Genomic DNA, 19,002 nt, shown 5'->3' on the forward strand with positions numbered 1-19,002 from the left:
CAGTGTATTGGACTGAAGAGAAGCTCCTGTTTTACTCAGTTTCCAATACTGAGTTGAACTAGATATGCCCCGTTTGTGTAGGAAGCACAGTTCTTTTGTACTGAGCTAGATCACTGTACTGGCACTATAGGAAACACAGTAGAGTGCAAGAGTGCCTGTTTCTCAAAAGCAGAGTGTTTTTCTTGTAAGGCCGACTGGGGTTCAATATAACTTCCTAAACAGAGTTGATTCACATTCAGTTTCAAGTTCTAGCATTAAGTGTTAATTCAGGGTAAGAACACCACTTATGTGCTATTCTGGCCATAAACAGTGCAAATAGCACCTGCGTCTGTTCCCAGCAAATACAGTGTATTGGACTGAAGAGAAGCTCCTGTTTTACTCAGTTTCCAATACTGAGTTGAACTAGATATGCCCCGTTTGTGTAGGAAGCACAGTTCTTTTGTTGTGAGCTAGATCACTGTACTGGCCCTATAGGAAACACAGTAGAGTGCAAGAGTGCCTGTTTCTCAAAAGCAGAGTGTTTTTCTTGTAAGGCCGACTGGGGTTCAATACAACTTCCTAAACGGAGTTGATTCACATTCAGTTTCAAGTTCTAGCATTAAGTGTTAATTCAGGGTAAGAACACCACTATTGTGCTATTCTGGCCATAAACAGTGCAAATAGCACTCGCGTATGTTCCCAGCAAATACAGTGTATTGGACTGAAGAGAAGCTCCTGTTTTACTCAGTTTCCAATACTGAGTTGAACTATATATGCCCTGTTTGTGTAGGAAGCACAGTTCTTTTGTTCTGAGCTAGCTCACTGTACTGGCCCTATAGGAAACACAGTAGAGTGCAATTGTGCCTGTTTCTCAAAAGCAGAGTGTTTTTCTTGTAAGGCCCACTGGGGTTCATTACAACTTCTTAAATGGAGTTGATTCACATTCAGTTTCAAGATCTAGCATTAAGTGTTAATTCAGGGTAAGAACACCACTATTGTGCTATTCTGGCCATAAACAGTGCAAATAGCACCTGCGTCTGTTCCCAGCAAATACAGTGTATTGGACTGAAGATAAGCTCCGGTTTTACTCAGTTTGCAATACTGAGTTGAACTAGATATGCCCCGTTTGTCTAGGAAGCACAGTTCTTTGGTTCTGAGCTAGATCACTGTACTGGCCCTATAGGAAACACAGTAGAGTGCAAGATTGCCTGTTTCTCAAAAGCAGAGTGTTTTTCTTGTAAGGCCGACTGGGGTTCAATACAACTTCCTAAACGGAGTTGACTCACATTCAGTTTCAAGTTGTAGCATCAAGTGTTAATTCAGGGTAAGGACACCACTATTGTGCTATTCTGGCCATAAACAGTGCAAATAGCACTCGCGTCTGTTCCCACAAATACAGTGTATTGGACTGAAGAGAAGCTCCTGTTTTACTCAGTTTCCAATACTGAGTTGAACTAGATATGCCCCGTTTATGTAGGAAGCACAGTTCTTTTGTTCTGAGCTAGCTCACTGTACTGGCCCTATAGGAAACACAGTAGAGTGCAAGGGTGCCTGTTTCTCAAAAGCAGAGTGTTTTTCTTGTAAGGCCGACTTGGGTCCAATACAACTTCCTAAACGGAGTTGATTCACATTCAGTTTCAAGTTCTAGCATTACGTGTTAATTCAGGGTAAGAACACCACTATTGTGCTATTCTGGCCATAAACAGTGCAAATAGCACCTGCGTCTGTTCCCAGCAAATACAGTGTATTGGACTGAAGAAAAGCTCCTGTTTTACTCAGTTTCCAATACTGAGTTGAACTAGATATGCCCCGTTTGTGTAGGAAGCACAGTTCTTTTGTACTGAGCTAGATCACTGTACTGGCACTATAGGAAACACAGTAGAGTGCAAGAGTGCCTGTTTCTCAAAAGCAGAGTGTTTTTCTTGTAAGGCCGACTGGGGTTCAATATAACTTCCTAAACAGAGTTGATTCACATTCAGTTTCAAGTTCTAGCATTAAGTGTTAATTCAGGGTAAGAACACCACTTATGTGCTATTCTGGCCATAAACAGTGCAAATAGCACCTGCGTCTGTTCCCAGCAAATACAGTGTATTGGACTGAAGAGAAGCTCCTGTTTTACTCAGTTTCCAATACTGAGTTGAACTATATATGCCCTGTTTGTGTAGGAAGCACAGTTCTTTTGTTCTGAGCTAGCTCACTGTACTGGCCCTATAGGAAACACAGTAGAGTGCAATTGTGCCTGTTTCTCAAAAGCAGAGTGTTTTTCTTGTAAGGCCCACTGGGGTTCATTACAACTTCTTAAATGGAGTTGATTCACATTCAGTTATGATCTAGCATTAAGTGTTAATTCAGGGTAAGAACACCACTATTGTGCTATTCTGGCCATAAACAGTGCAAATAGCACCTGCGTCTGTTCCCAGCAAATACAGTGTATTGGACTGAAGATAAGCTCCGGTTTTACTCAGTTTGCAATACTGAGTTGAACTAGATATGCCCCGTTTGTCTAGGAAGCACAGTTCTTTTGTTCTGAGCTAGCTCACTGTACTGGCCCTATAGGAAACACAGTAGAGTACAAGAGTGCCTGTTTCTCAAAAGCCGAGTGTTTTTCTTGTAAGGCCGACTGGGGTTCAATACAATATCCTAAACGGAGTTGATTCACATTCAGTTTCAAGTTCTAGCATTAAGTTTTAATTCAGGGTAAGAAAACCACTATTGTGCTATTCTGGCCATAAACAGTGCAAATAGCACTCGTGTCTGTTCCCAGCAAATACAGTGTATTGGACTGAACAGAAGCTCCTGTTTTACTCAGTTTCCAATACTGAGTTGTACTAGATATGCCCCGTTTATGTAGGAAGCACAGTTCTTTTGTTCTGAGCTAGCTCAATGTACTGGCCCTATAGGAAACACAGTAGAGTGCAAGGGTGCCTGTTTCTCAAAAGCAGAGTGTTTTTCTTGTAAGGCCGACTGGGGTTCAATACAACTTCCTAAACGGAGTTGATTCACATTCAGTTTCAAGTTCTAGCATTAAGTGTTAATTCAGGGTAAGAACACCACTATTGTGCTATTCTGGCCATAAACAGTGCAAATAGCACCTGCGTCTGTTCCCAGCAAATACAGTGTATTGGACTGAAGAAAAGCTCCTGTTTTACTCAGTTTCCAATACTGAGTTGAACTAGATATGCCCGTTTGTGTAGGAAGCAGAGTTCTTTTGTACTGAGCTAGATCACTGTACTGGCACTATAGGAAACACAGTAGAGTGCAAGAGTGCCTGTTTCTCAAAAGCAGAGTGTTTTTCTTGTAAGGCCGACTGGGGTTCAATACAACTTCCTAAACGGAGTTGATTCACATTCAGTTTCAAGTTCTAGCATTAAGTGTTAATTCAGGGTAAGAACACCACTATTTTGCTATTCTGGCCATAAACAGTGCAAATAGCACCTGCGTCTGTTCCCAGCAAATACAGTGTATTGGACTGAAGAGAAGCTCCGGTTTTACTCAGTTTGCAATACTGAGTTGAACTAGATATGCCCCGTTTGTGTAGGAAGCACAGTTCTTTTGTTCTGAGCTAGATCACTGTACTGGCCCTATAGGAAACACAGTAGAGTGCAAGGGTGCCTGTTTCTCAAAAGCAGAGTGTTTTTCTTGTAAGGCCGACTTGGGTTCAATACAACTTCCTAAACGGAGTTGATTCACATTCAGTTTCAAGTTCTAGCATTACGTGTTAATTCAGGGTAAGAACACCACTATTGTGCTATTCTGGCCATAAACAGTGCAAATAGCACCTGCGTCTGTTCCCAGCAAATACAGTGTATTGGACTGAAGAAAAGCTCCTGTTTTACTCAGTTTCCAATACTGAGTTGAACTAGATACGCCCCGTTTGTGTAGGAAGCACAGTTCTTTTGTACTGAGCTAGATCACTGTACTGGCACTATAGGAAACACAGTAGAGTGCAAGAGTGCCTGTTTCTCAAAAGCAGAGTGTTTTTCTTGTAAGGCCGACTGGGGTTCAATACAACTTCCTAAACGGAGTTGATTCACATTCAGTTTCAAGTTCTAGCATTAAGTGTTAATTCAGGGTAAGAACACCACTATTGTGCTATTCTGGCCATAAACAGTGCAAATAGCACCTGCGTCTGTTCCCAGCAAATACAGTGTATTGGACTGAAGATAAGCTCCGGTTTTACTCAGTTTGCAATACTGAGTTGAACTAGATATGCCCCGTTTGTCTAGGAAGCACAGTTCTTTTGTTCTGAGCTAGCTCACTGTACTGGCCCTATAGGAAACACAGTAGAGTACAAGAGTGCCTGTTTCTCAAAAGCCGAGTGTTTTTCTTGTAAGGCCGACTGGGGTTCAATGCAATATCCTAAACGGAGTTGATTCACATTCAGTTTCAAGTTCTAGCATTAAGTTTTAATTCAGGGTAAGAAAACCACTATTGTGCTATTCTGGCCATAAACAGTGCAAATAGCACTCGTGTCTGTTCCCAGCAAATACAGTGTATTGGACTGAACAGAAGCTCCTGTTTTACTCAGTTTCCCAAACTGAGTTGTACTAGATATGCCCCGTTTATGTAGGAAGCACAGTTCTTTTGTTCTGAGCTAGCTCACTGTACTGGCCCTATAGGAAACACAGTAGAGTGCAAGAGTGCCTGTTTCTCAAAAGCAGAGTGTTTTTCTTGTAAGGCCGACTGGGGTTCAATACAACTTCGTAAACGGAGTTGATTCACATTCAGTTTCAAGTTCTAGCATTAAGTGTTAATTCAGGTAAGAACACCACTATTGTGCTATTCTGGCCATAAACAGTGCAAATAGCACCTGCGTCTGTTCCCAGCAAATACAGTGTATTGGACTGAAGAGAAGCTCCTGTTTTACTCTGTTTCCAATACTGAGTTGAACTAGATATGCCCCGTTTGTGTAGGAAGCAGAGTTCTTTTGTTCTGAGCTAGCTCACTGTACTGGCCCTATAGGAAACACAGTAGAGTACAAGAGTCCCTGTTTCTCAAAAGCCGAGTGTTTTTCTTGTAAGGCTGACTGGGGTTCAATACAACTTCCTAAACGGAGTTGATTCACATTCAGTTTCAAGTTCTAGCATTAAGTGTTAATTCAGGGTAAGAAAACCACTATTGTGCTATTCTGGCCATAAACAGTGCAAATAGCACTCGTGTCTGTTCCCAGCAAATACAGTGTATTGGACTGAACAGAAGCTCCTGTTTTACTCAGTTTCCCATACTGAGTTGTACGAGATATGCCCCGTTTATGTAGGAAGCACAGTTCTTTGGTTCTGAGCTAGCTCACTGTACTGGCCCTATAGGAAACACAGTAGAGTGCAAGAGTGCCTGTTTCTCAAAAGCAGAGTGTTTTTCTTGTAAGGCCGACTAGGGTTCAATACAACTTCCTAAACGGAGTTGATTCACATTCAGTTTCAAGTTGTAGCATCAAGTGTTAATTCAGGGTAAGGACACCACTATTGTGCTATTCTGGCCATAAACAGTGCAAATAGCACCTGCGTATGTTCCCAGCAAATACAGTGTATTGGACTAAAGAGAAACTCCTGTTTTACTCAGTTTCCAATACTGAGTTGAACTAGATATGCCCCGTTTGTGTAGGAAGCACAGTTCTTTTGTTCTGAGCTAGCTCACTGTACTGGCCCGATAGGAAACACAGTAGAGTGCAAGAGTGCCTGTTTCTCAAAAGCAGAGTGTTTTTCTTGTAAGGCCGACTGGGGTTCAATACAACTTCCTAAACGGAGTTGATTCACATTCAGTTTCAAGTTCTAGCATTAAGTGTTAATTCAGGATAAGAACACCACTATTGTGCTATTCTGGCCATAAACAGTGCAAATAGCACTCGCGTCTGTTCCCAGCAAATACAGTGTATTGGACTGAAGAGAAGCTCCTGTTTTACTCAGTTTCCAATACTGAGTTGAACTAGATATGCCCCGTTTGTGTAGGAAGCACAGTTCCTTTGTTCTGAGCTAGCTCACTGTACTGGCCGTATAGGAAACACAGTAGAGTGCAAGAGTGCCTGTTTCTCAAAAGCAGAGTGTTTTTCTTGTAAGGCCGACTGGGGTTCAATACAACACCCTAAACGGAGTTGATTCACATTCAGTTTCAAGTTCTAGCTTTAAGTGTTAATTCAGGGTAAGAACACCACTATTGGGCTATTCTGGCCATAAACTGTGCAAATAGCACTCGCGTCTGTTCCCAGCAAATACAGTGTATTGGACTGAAGAGAAGCTCCTGTTTTGCTTAGTTTCCAAAACTGAGTTGAACTAGATATGCCCCGTTTGTGTAGGAAGCACAGTTCTTTTGTTCTGAGCTAGATCACTGTATGGAACTATAGGAAACACAGTAGAGTGCAAGAGTGCCTGTTTCTCAAAAGCAGAGTGTTTTTCTTGTAAGGCCGACTGGGGTTCAATACAACTTCCTAAACAGAGTTGATTCACATTCAGTTTCAAGTTCTAGCATTAAGTGTTAATTCAGGGTAAGAACACCACTATTGTGCTATTCTGGCCATAAACAGTGCAAATAGCACCTGCGTCTGTTCCCAGCAAATACAGTGTATTGGACTGAAGAGAAGCTCCTGTTTTACTCAGTTTCCAATACTGAGTTGAACTAGATATGCCCCGTTTGTGTAGGAAGCACAGTTCTTTTGTTGTGAGCTAGCTCACTGTACTGGCCCTATAGGAAACACAGTAGAGTGCAAGAGTGCCTGTTTCTCAAAAGCAGAGTGTTTTTCTTGTAAGGCCGACTGGGGTTCAATACAACTTCCTAAACGGAGTTGATTCACATTCAGTTTCAAGTTCTAGCATTAAGTGTTAATTCAGGGTAAGAACACCACTATTGTGCTATTCTGGCCATAAACAGTGCAAATAGCACTCGTGTCTGTCCCAGCAAATACAGTGTATTGGACTGAACAGAAGCTCCTGTTTTACTCAGTTTCCCATACTGAGTTGTACGAGATATGCCCCGTTTATGTAGGAAGCACAGTTCTTTTGTTCTGAGCTAGCTCACTGTACTGGCCCTATAGGAAACACAGTAGAGTGCAAGAGTGCCTGTTTCTCAACAGCAGAGTGTTTTTCTTGTAAGGCCGACTGGGGTTCAATACAACTTCCTAATCGGAGTTGATTCACATTCAGTTTCAAGATCTAGCATTAAGTGTTAATTCAGGATAAGAACACCACTATTGTGCTATTCTGGCCATAAACAGTGCAAATAGCACTCGCGTATGTTCCCAGCAAATACAGTGTATTGGACTGAAGAGAAGCTCCTGTTTTACTCAGTTTCCAATACTGAGTTGAACTAGATATGCCCCGTGTGTGTAGGAAGCACAATTCTTTTGTTCTGAGCTAGATCACTGTACTGGCCCTATAGGAAACACAGTAGAGTGCAAGAGTGCCTGTTTCTCAAAAGCAGAGTGTTTTTCTTGTAAGGCCCACTAGGGTTCAATACAACTTCCTAAACGGAGTTTATTCACATTCAGTTTCAAGTTCTAGCATTAAGTGTTAATTCAGGGTAAGAACACCACTATTGTGCTATTCTGGCCATAAACAGTGCAAATAGCACCTGCATCTGTTCCCAGCAAATACAGTGTATTGGACTGAAGAGAAGCTCCGGTTTTATTCAGTTTGCAATACTGAGTTGAACTAGATATGCCCCGTTTGTCTAGAAAGCACAGTTCTTTTGTTCTGAGCTAGCTCACTGTACTGGCCCTATAGGAAACACAGTAGAGTACAAGAGTGCCTGTTTCTCAAAAGCCGAGTGTTTTTCTTGTAAGGCCGACTGGGGTTCAATACAACTTCCTAAACGGAGTTGATTCACATTCAGTTTCAAGTTCTAGCATTAAGTGTTAATTCAGGGTAAGAAAACCACTATTGTGCTATTCTGGCCATAAACAGTGCAAATAGCACTCGTGTCTGTCCCAGCAAATACAGTGTATTGGACTGAACAGAAGCTCCTGTTTTACTCAGTTTCCCATACTGAGTTGTACGAGATATGCCCCGTTTATGTAGGAAGCACAGTTCTTTTGTTCTGAGCTAGCTCACTGTACTGGCCCTATAGGAAACACAGTAGAGTGCAAGAGTGCCTGTTTCTCAAAAGCAGAGTGTTTTTCTTGTAAGGCCGACTGGGGTTCAATACAACTTCCTAAACGGAGTTGATTCACATTCAGTTTCAAGTTGTAGCATCAAGTGTTAATTCAGGGTAAGGACACCACTATTGTGCTATTCTGGCCATAAACAGTGCAAATAGCACCTGCGTATGTTCCCAGCAAATACAGTGTATTGGACTGAAGAGAAGCTCCTGTTTTACTCAGTTTCCAATACTGAGTTGAACTAGATATGCCCCGATTGTGTAGGAAGCACAGTTCTTTTGTTCTGAGCTAGCTCACTGTACTGGCCCTATAGGAAACACAGTAGAGTGCAAGAGTGCCTGTTTCTCAAAAGCTGAGTGTTTTTCTTGTAAGGCCGACTGGGGTTCAATACAACTTCCTAAACGGAGTTGATTCACATTCAGTTTCAAGATCTAGCATGAAGTGTTAATTCAGGATAAGAACACCACTATTGTGCTATTCTGGCCATAAACAGTGCAAATAGCACTCGCGTCTGTTCCCAGCAAATACAGTGTATTGGACTGAAGAGAAGCTCCTGTTTTACTCAGTTTCCAATACTGAGTTGAACTAGATATGCCCCGTTTGTGTAGGAAGCACAGTTCTTTTGTTCTGAGCTAGCTCACTGTACTGGCCCTATAGGAAACACAGTAGAGTGCAAGAGTGCCTGTTTCTCAAAAGCAGAGTGTTTTTCTTGTAAGGCCCACTGGGGTTCAATACAAATTCCTAAACGGAGTTGATTCACATTCAGTTTCAAGTTCTAGCATTAAGTGTTAATTCAGGGTAAGAACACCACTATTGTGCTATTCTGGCCATAAACAGTGCAAATAGCACCTGCGTCTGTTCCCAGCAAATACAGTGTATTGAACTGAAGAGAAGCTCCGGTTTTACTCAGTTTCCCATACTGAGTTGAACTAGATATGCCCCGTTTGTGTAGGAAGCACAGTTCTTTGTTCTGAGCTAGATCACTGTACTGGCCCTATAGGAAACACAGTAGAGTGCAAGGGTGCCTGTTTCTCAAAAGCAGAGTGTTTTTCTTGTAAGGCCGACTGGGGTTCAATACAACTTCCTAGACGGAGTTGATTCACATTCAGTTTCAAGTTCTAGCATTAAGTGTTAATTCAGGGTAAGAACACCACTATTGTGCTATTCTGGCCATAAACAGTGCAAATAGCACCTGCGTCTGTTCCCAGCAAATACAGTGTATTGGACTGAAGAAAAGCTCCTGTTTTACTCAGTTTCCAATACTGAGTTGAACTAGATATACCCGTTTGTGTAGGAAGCAGAGTTCTTTTGTACTGAGCTATATCACTGTACTGGCACTATAGGAAACACAGTAGAGTGCAAGAGTGCCTGTTTCTCAAAAGCCGAGTGTTTTTCTTGTAAGGCCGACTGGGGTTCAATACAACTTCCTAAACGGAGTTGATTCACATTCAGTTTCAAGTTCTAGCATTAAGTGTTAATTCAGGGTAAGAACACCACTATTGTGCTATTCTGGCCATAAACAGTGCAAATAGCACCTGCGTCTGTTCCCAGCAAATACAGTGTATTGAACTGAAGAGAAGCTCCGGTTTTACTCAGTTTCCAATACTGAGTTGAACTAGATATGCCCCGTTTGTGTAGGAAGCACAGTTCTTTTGTTCTGAGCTAGATCACTGTACTGGCCCTATAGGAAACACAGTAGAGTGCAAGGGTGCCTGTTTCTCAAAAGCCGAGTGTTTTTCTTGTAAGGCCGACTGGGGTTCAATACAACTTCCTAAACGGAGTTGATTCACATTCAGTTTCAAGTTCTAGCATTAAGTGTTAATTCAGGGTAAGAACACCACTATTGTGCTATTCTGGCCATAAACAGTGCAAATAGCACCTGCGTCTGTTCCCAGCAAATACAGTGTATTGAACTGAAGAGAAGCTCCGGTTTTACTCAGTTTCCAATACTGAGTTGAACTAGATATACCCGTTTGTGTAGGAAGCAGAGTTCTTTTGTACTGAGCTATATCACTGTACTGGCACTATAGGAAACACAGTAGAGTGCAAGAGTGCCTGTTTCTCAAAAGCCGAGTGTTTTTCTTGTAAGGCCGACTGGGGTTCAATACAACTTCCTAAACGGAGTTGATTCACATTCAGTTTCAAGTTCTAGCATTAAGTGTTAATTCAGGGTAAGAACACCACTATTGTGCTATTCTGGCCATAAACAGTGCAAATAGCACCTGCGTCTGTTCCCAGCAAATACAGTGTATTGAACTGAAGAGAAGCTCCGGTTTTACTCAGTTTCCAATACTGAGTTGAACTAGATATGCCCCGTTTGTGTAGGAAGCAGAGTTCTTTTGTTCTGAGCTAGATCACTGTACTGGCACTATAGGAAACACAGTAGAGTGCAAGAGTGCCTGTTTCTCAAAAGCCGAGTGTTTTTCTTGTAAGGCCGACTGGGGTTCAATACAACTTCCTAAACGGAGTTGATTCACATTCAGTTTCAAGTTGTAGCATCAAGTGTTAATTCAGGGTAAGGACACCACTATTGTGCTATTCTGGCCATAAACAGTGCAAATAGCACTCGCGTCTTTTCCCAGCAAATACAGTGTATTGGACTGAAGAGAAGCTCCTGTTTTACTCAGTTTCCAATACTGAGTTGAACTAGATATGCCCCGTTTATGTAGGAAGCACAGTTCTTTTTTTCTGAGCTAGCTCACTGTACTGGCCCTATAGGAAACACAGTAGAGTGCAAGGGTGCCTGTTTCTCAAAAGCAGAGTGTTTTTCTTGTAAGGCCGACTGGGGTTCAATACAACTTCCTAAACGGAGTTGATTCACATTCAGTTTCAAGTTCTAGCATTAAGTGTTAATTCAGGTAAGAACACCACTATTGTGCTATTCTGGCCATAAACAGTGCAAATAGCACCTGCGTCTGTTCCCAGCAAATACAGTGTATTGGACTGAAGAAAAGCTCCTGTTTTACTCAGTTTCCAATACTGAGTTGAACTAGATACGCCCCGTTTGTGTAGGAAGCACATTTCTTTTGTACTGAGCTAGATCACTGTACTGGCACTATAGGAAACACAGTAGAGTGCAAGAGTGCCTGTTTCTCAAAAGCAGAGTGTTTTTCTTGTAAGGCCGACTGGGGTTCAATACAACTTCCTAAACGGAGTTGATTCACATTCAGTTTCAAGTTCTAGCATTAAGTGTTAATTCAGGGTAAGAACACCACTATTGTGCTATTCTGGCCATAAACAGTGCAAATAGCACTCGAGTATGTTCCCAGCAAATACAGTGTATTGGACTGAAGAGAAGCTCCTGTTTTACTCAGTTTCCAATACTGAGTTGAACTATATATGCCCTGTTTGTGTAGGAAGCACAGTTCTTTTGTTCTGAGCTAGCTCACTGTACTGGCCCTATAGGAAACACAGTAGAGTGCAAGAGTGCCTGTTTCTCAAAAGCAGAGTGTTTTTCTTGTAAGGCCGACTGGGGTTCAATACAACTTCCTAATCGGAGTTGATTCACATTCAGTTTCAAGATCTAGCATTAAGTGTTAATTCAGGATAAGAACACCACTATTGTGCTATTCTGGCCATAAACAGTGCAAATAGCACTCGCGTATGTTCCCAGCAAATACAGTGTATTGGACTGAAGAGAAGCTCCTGTTTTACTCAGTTTCCAATACTGAGTTGAACTAGATATGCCCCGTTTGTGTAGGAAGCACAGTTCTTTTGTTCTGAGCTAGCTCACTGTACTGGCCCTATAGGAAACACAGTAGAGTGCAAGAGTGCCTGTTTCTCAAAAGCAGAGTGTTTTTCTTGTAAGGCCGACTGGGGTTCAATACAACTTCCTAAACGGAGTTGATTCACATTCAGTTTCAAGTTCTAGCATTAAGTGTTAATTCAGGGTAAGTACACCACTATTGTGCTCTTCTGGCCATAAACAGTGCAAATAGCACTCGCGTATGTTCCCAGCAAATACAGTGTATTGGACTGAAGAGAAGCTCCTGTTTTACTCAGTTTCCAATACTGAGTTGAACTAGATATGCCCCGTTTGTGTAGGAAGCAAAGTTCCTTTGTTCTGAGCTAGCTCACTGTACTGGCCGTATAGGAAACACAGTAGAGTGCAAGAGTGCCTGTTTCTCAAAAGCAGAGTGTTTTTCTTGTAAGGCCCACTGGGGTTCAATACAACACCCTAAACGGAGTTGATTCACATTCAGTTTCAAGTTCTAGCTTTAAGTGTTAATTCAGGGTAAGAACACCACTATTGGGCTATTCTGGCCATAAACTGTGCAAATAGCACTCGCGTCTGTTCCCAGCAAATACAGTGTATTGGACTGAAAAGAAGCTCCTGTTTTGCTTAGTTTCCAAAACTGAGTTGAACTAGATATGCCCCCTTTGTGTAGGAAAAACAGTTCTTTTGTTCTGAGCTAGATCACTGTACTGGCCCTATAGGAAACACAGTAGAGTGCAAGAGTGCCTGTTTCTCAAAAGCAGAGTGTTTTTCTTGTAAGGCCGACTGGGGTTCAATACAACTTCCTAAACAGAGTTGATTCACATTCAGTTTCAAGTTCTAGCATTAAGTGTTAATTCAGGGTAAGAACACCACTATTGTGCTATTCTGGCCATAAACAGTGCAAATAGCACCTGCGTCTGTTCCCAGCAAATACAGTGTATTGGACTGAAGAGAAGCTCCTGTTTTACTCAGTTTCCAATACTGAGTTGAACTAGATATGCCCCGTTTGTGTAGGAAGCACAGTTCTTTTGTTGTGAGCTAGCTCACTGTACTGGCCCTATAGGAAACACAGTAGAGTGCAAGAGTGCCTGTTTCTCAAAAGCAGAGTGTTTTTCTTGTAAGGCCGACTGGGGTTCAATACAACTTCCTAAACGGAGTTGATTCACATTCAGTTTCAAGTTCTAGCATTAAGTGTTAATTCAGGGTAAGAACACCACTATTGTGCTATTCTGGCCATAAACAGTGCAAATAGCACTCGCGTATGTTCCCAGCAAATACAGTGTATTGGACTGAAGAGAAGCTCCTGTTTTACTCAGTTTCCAATACTGAGTTGAACTAGATATGCCCCGTTTGTCTAGAAAGCACAGTTCTTTTGTTCTGAGCTAGCTCACTGTACTGGCCCTATAGGAAACACAGTAGAGTACAAGAGTGCCTGTTTCTCAAAAGCAGAGTGTTTTTCTTGTAAGGCCGACTGGGGTTCAATACAACTTCCTAAACGGAGTTGATTCACATTCAGTTTCAAGTTCTAGCATTAAGTGTTAATTCAGGGTAAGAAAACCACTATTGTGCTATTCTGGCCATAAACAGTGCAAATAGCACTCGTGTCTGTCCCAGCAAATACAGTGTATTGGACTGAACAGAAGCTCCTGTTTTACTCAGTTTCCCATACTGAGTTGTACGAGATATGCCCCGTTTATGTAGGAAGCACAGTTCTTTTGTTCTGAGCTAGCTCACTGTACTGGCCCTATAGGAAACACAGTAGAGTGCAAGAGTGCCTGTTTCTCAAAAGCAGAGTGTTTTTCTTGTAAGGCCGACTGGGGTTCAATACAACTTCCTAAACGGAGTTGATTCACATTCAGTTTCAAGTTGTAGCATCAAGTGTTAATTCAGGGTAAGGACACAACTATTGTGCTATTCTGGCCATAAACAGTGCACATAGCACCTGCGTATGTTCCCAGCAAATACAGTGTATTGGACTGAAGAGAAGCTCCTGTTTTACTCAGTTTCCAATACTGAGTTGAACTAGATATGCCCCGATTGTGTAGGAAGCACAGTTCTTTTGTTCTGAGCTAGCTCACTGTACTGGCCCTATAGGAAACACAGTAGAGTGCAAGAGTGCCTGTTTCTCAAAAGCTGAGTGTTTTTCTTGTAAGGCCGACTGGGGTTCAATACAACTTCCTAAACGGAGTTGATTCACATTCAGTTTCAAGATCTAGCATTAAGTGTTAATTCAGGATAAGAACACCACTATTGTGCTATTCTGGCCATAAACAGTGCAAATAGCACTCGCGTCTGTTCCCAGCAAATACAGTGTATTGGACTGAAGAGAAGCTCCTGTTTTACTCAGTTTCCAATACTGAGTTGAACTAGATATGCCCCGTTTGTGTAGGAAGCACAGTTCTTTTGTTCTGAGCTAGCTCACTGTACTGGCCCTATAGGAAACACAGTAGAGTGCAAGAGTGCCTGTTTCTCAAAAGCAGAGTGTTTTTCTTGTAAGGCCCACTGGGGTTCAATACAAATTCCTAAACGGAGTTGATTCACATTCAGTTTCAAGTTCTAGCATTAAGTGTTAATTCAGGGTATGAAAACCACTATTGTGCTATTCTGGCCATAAACAGTGCAAATAGCACTCGTGTCTGTTCCCAGCAAATACAGTGTATTGGACTGAAGAGAAGCTCCTCTTTTACTCAGTTTCCCATACTGAGTTGAACTAGATATGCCCCGTTTGTGTAGAAAGCACAGTTCTTTGTTCTGAGCTAGCTCACTGTACTGGCCCTATAGGAAACATAGTAGAGTGCAAGAGTGCCTGTTTCTCAAAAGCAGAGTGTTTTTCTTGTAAGGCCCACTGGGGTTCAATACAACTTCCTAAACGGAGTTGATTCACATTCAGTTTCAAGTTCTAGCTTTAAGTGTTAATTCAGGGTAAGAAAACCACTATTGTGCTATTCTGGCCATAAACAGTGCAAATAGCACTCGTGTCTGTTCCCAGCAAATACAGTGTATTGGACTGAACAGAAGCTCCTGTTTTACTCAGTTTCCCATACTGAGTTGTACGAGATATGCCCCGTTTATGTAGGAAGCACAGTTCTTTTGTTCTGAGCTAGCTCACTGTACTGGCCCTATAGGAAACACAGTAGAGTGCAAGAGTGCCTGTTTCTCAAAAGCAGAGTGTTTTTCTTGTAAGGCCGACTGGGGTTCAATACAACTTCCTAAACGGAGTTGATTCACATTCAGTTTCAAGTTGTAGCATCAAGTGTTAATTCAGGGTAAGGACACCACTATTGTGCTATTCTGGCCATAAACAGTGCAAATAGCACCTGCGTATGTTCCCAGCAAATACAGTGTATTGGACTGAAGAGAAGCTCCTGTTTTACTCAGTTTCCAATACTGAATTGAACTAGATATGCCCCGATTTTGTAGGAAGCACAGTTCTTTTGTTGTGAGCTAGATCACTGTACTGGCCCTATAGGAAACACAGTAGAGTGCAAGAGTGCCTGTTTCTCAAAAGCAGAGTGTTTTTCTTGTAAGGCCGACTGGGGTTCAATACAACTTCCTAAACGGAGTTTATTCACATTCAGTTTCAAGTTCTAGCATTAAGTGTTAATTCAGGGTAAGAACACCACTATTGTGCTATTCTGGCCATAAACAGTGCAAATAGCACCTGCATCTGTTTCCAGCAAATACAGTGTATTGGACTGAAGAGAAGCTCCGGTTTTACTCAGTTTGCAATACTGAGTTGAACTAGATATGCCCCGTTTGTCTAGAAAGCACAGTTCTTTTGTTCTGAGCTAGCTCACTGTACTGGCCCTATAGGAAACACAGTAGAGTACAAGAGTGCCTGTTTCTCAAAAGCAGAGTGTTTTTCTTGTAAGGCCGACTGGGGTTCAATACAACTTCCTAAACGGAGTTGATTCACATTCAGTTTCAAGTTCTAGCATTAAGTGTTAATTCAGGGTAAGAAAACCACTATTGTGCTATTCTGGCCATAAACAGTGCAAATAGCACTCGTGTCTGTCCCAGCAAATACAGTGTATTGGACTGAACAGAAGCTCCTGTTTTACTCAGTTTCCCATACTGAGTTGTACGAGATATGCCCCGTTTATGTAGGAAGCACAGTTCTTTTGTTCTGAGCTAGCTCACTGTACTGGCCCTATAGGAAACACAGTAGAGTGCAAGAGTGCCTGTTTCTCAAAAGCAGAGTGTTTTTCTTGTAAGGCCGACTGGGGTTCAATACAACTTCCTAAACGGAGTTGATTCACATTCAGTTTCAAGTTGTAGCATCAAGTGTTAATTCAGGGTAAGGACACAACTATTGTGCTATTCTGGCCATAAACAGTGCAAATAGCACCTGCGTATGTTCCCAGCAAATACAGTGTATTGGACTGAAGAGAAGCTCCTGTTTTACTCAGTTTCCAATACTGAGTTGAACTAGATATGCCCCGATTGTGTAGGAAGCACAGTTCTTTTGTTCTGAGCTAGCTCACTGTACTGGCCCTATAGGAAACACAGTAGAGTGCAAGAGTGCCTGTTTCTCAAAAGCTGAGTGTTTTTCTTGTAAGGCCGACTGGGGTTCAATACAACTTCCTAAACGGAGTTGATTCACATTCAGTTTCAAGATCTAGCATTAAGTGTTAATTCAGGATAAGAACACCACTATTGTGCTATTCTGGCCATAAACAGTGCAAATAGCACTCGCGTCTGTTCCCAGCAAATACAGTGTATTGGACTGAAGAGAAGCTCCTGTTTTACTCAGTTTCCAATACTGAGTTGAACTAGATATGCCCCGTTTGTGTAGGAAGCACAGTTCTTTTGTTCTGAGCTAGCTCACTGTACTGGCCCCATAGGAAACACAGTAGAGTGCAAGAGTGCCTGTTTCTCAAAAGCAGAGTGTTTTTCTTGTAAGGCCCACTGGGGTTCAATACAAATTCCTAAACGGAGTTGATTCACATTCAGTTTCAAGTTCTAGCATTAAGTGTTAATTCAGGGTATGAAAACCACTATTGTGCTATTCTGGCCATAAACAGTGCAAATAGCACTCGTGTCTGTTCCCAGCAAATACAGTGTATTGGACTGAAGAGAAGCTCCTCTTTTACTCAGTTTCCCATACTGAGTTGAACTAGATATGCCCCGTTTGTGTAGAAAGCACAGTTCTTTGTTCTGAGCTAGCTCACTGTACTGGCCCTATAGGAAACATAGTAGAGTGCAAGAGTGCCTGTTTCTCAAAAGCAGAGTGTTTTTCTTGTAAGGCCCACTGGGGTTCAATACAACTTCCTAAACGGAGTTGATTCACATTCAGTTTCAAGTTCTAGCTTTAAGTGTTAATTCAGGGTAAGAAAACCACTATTGTGCTATTCTGGCCATAAACAGTGCAAATAGCACTCGTGTCTGTTCCCAGCAAATACAGTGTATTGGACTGAACAGAAGCTCCTGTTTTACTCAGTTTCCCATACTGAGTTGTACGAGATATGCCCCGTTTATGTAGGAAGCACAGTTCTTTTGTTCTGAGCTAGCTCACTGTACTGGCCCTATAGGAAACACAGTAGAGTGCAAGAGTGCCTGTTTCTCAAAAGCAGAGTGTTTTTCTTGTAAGGCCGACTGGGGTTCAATACAACTTCCTAAACGGAGTTGATTCACATTCAGTTTCAAGTTGTAGCATCAAGTGTTAATTCAGGGTAAGGACACCACTATTGTGCTATTCTGGCCATAAACAGTGCAAATAGCACCTGCGTATGTTCCCAGCAAATACAGTGTATTGGACTGAAGAGAAGCTCCTGTTTTACTCAGTTTCCAATACTGAATTGAACTAGATATGCCCCGATTGTGTAGGAAGCACAGTTCTTTTGTTCTGAGCTAGCTCACTGTACTGGCCTTATAGGAAACACAGGAGAGTGCAAGAGTGCCTGTTTCTCAAAAGCAGAGTGTTTTTCTTGTAAGGACGACTGGGGTTCAATACAACTTCCTAAACGGAGTTGATTCACATTCAGTTTCAAGATCTAGCATTAAGTGTTAATTCAGGATAAGAACACCACTATTGTGCTATTCTGGCTATAAACAGTGCAAATAGCACTCGCGTCTGTTCCCAGCAAATACAGTGTATTGGAATGAAGAGAAGCTCCTGTTTTACTCAGTTTCCAATACTGAGTTGAACTACATATGCCCCGTTTGTGTAGGAAGCACAGTTCTTTTGTTCTGAGCTAGCTCACTGTACTGGCCCTATAGGAAACACAGTAGAGTGCAAGAGTGCCTGTTTCTCAAAAGCAGAGTGTTTTTCTTGTAAGGCCCACTGGGGTTCAATACAACTTCCTAAACGGAGTTGATTCACATTCAGTTTCAAGTTCTAGCATTAAGTGTTAATTCAGGGTATGAAAACCACTATTGTGCTATTCTGGCCATAAACAGTGCAAATAGCACTCGTGTCTGTTCCCAGCAAATACAGTGTATTGGACTGAAGAGAAGCTCCTCTTTTACTCAGTTTCCCATACTGAGTTGAACTAGATATGCCCCGTTTGTGTAGGAAGCACAGTTCTTTGTTCTGAGCTAGCTCACTGTACTGGCCCTGTAGGAAACATAGTAGAGTGCAAGAGTGCCTGTTTCTCAAAAACAGAGTGTTTTTCTTGTAAGGCCCACTGGGGTTCAAATCAACACCCTAAACGGAGTTGATTCACATTCAGTTTCAAGTTCTAGCTTTAAGTGTTAATTCAGGTTAAGAACACCACTATTGGGCTATTCTGGCCATAAACTGTGCAAATAGCACTCGCGTCTGTTCCCAGCAAATACAGTGTATTGGACTGAAGAGAAGCTCCTGTTTTGCTTAGTTTCCAAAACTGAGTTGAACTAGATATGCCCCGTTTGTGTAGGAAGCACAGTTCTTTTGTTCTGAGCTAGATCACTATATGGAACTATAGGAAACACAGTAGAGTGCAAGAGTGCCTGTTTCTCAAAAGCAGAGTGTTTTTCTTGTAAGGCCGACTGGGGTTCAATACAAATTCCTAAACGGAGTTGATTCACATTCAGTTTCAAGTTCTAGCATTAAGAGTTAATTCAGGGTAAGAACATCATTATTGTGCTATTCTGGCCATAAACAATACAAATAGCACTCACGTCTGTTCCCAGCAAATACAGTGTATTGGACTGAAGAGAAGCTCCTGTTTTACTTAGTTTCCAAAACTGAGTTGAAATAGATATGCCCGGTTTGTGTAGGAAGCACAGCTTTTTTATT

The sequence above is a fragment of the Peromyscus maniculatus genome, chromosome 6 (genome assembly GCF_049852395.1).
Source record: "Peromyscus maniculatus bairdii isolate BWxNUB_F1_BW_parent chromosome 6, HU_Pman_BW_mat_3.1, whole genome shotgun sequence".
Lineage (NCBI taxonomy): Eukaryota > Metazoa > Chordata > Mammalia > Rodentia > Cricetidae > Peromyscus > Peromyscus maniculatus.